The following is a 524-nucleotide window of genomic DNA, read 5'->3' on the forward strand; positions in this document are numbered from 1 at the left end:
AGGCAGAGATAATTCAAAATGCTACCTCGCGGGAAAATGAGGTAATGAAACGGACCTTGTTCTTTTAAATATCAGTGAATACCACGTCAATTTAGTGGTGCCTTATGCACCAGTTATGGCAGATAGGTCAACAAAGATTTTTAATAAATTTATTGGACAATTTATAAAGTATCGTTTGCATAATTATGTAAAACAAGATATCATAATGTACTGTTGTTAATTACTAAACGTCTGGTTTTCACTAATATTTGAAAAATATGGTATGTATGATATCAGGTATGTCAAATACTTGAAAGCGACCGAGTCAGGAGTCACTTTCGTCGGGTATGTATGAGGAGATGCATGAATGTGGCAGAGGCGAAGAATCTTTGCAAAGACAGAGTGGTGTGGCGTTCGATTCTCTCTGCCTACTTCTGCGGGAGAAACAGCGTGATGGTTAGTTTTCGGTATGTATAGAGAGACATATACCTAAGATCAGACCTACTTCTTGAACTTTGATTAGAATCATGCCCTGTACTTTATCT

Source organism: Brachycentrus maculatus, unplaced genomic scaffold, assembly GCF_059751285.1.
Source record: "Brachycentrus maculatus isolate JH-2025_06_01 unplaced genomic scaffold, ASM5975128v1 h1tg001102l, whole genome shotgun sequence".
NCBI lineage: Eukaryota > Metazoa > Arthropoda > Insecta > Trichoptera > Brachycentridae > Brachycentrus > Brachycentrus maculatus.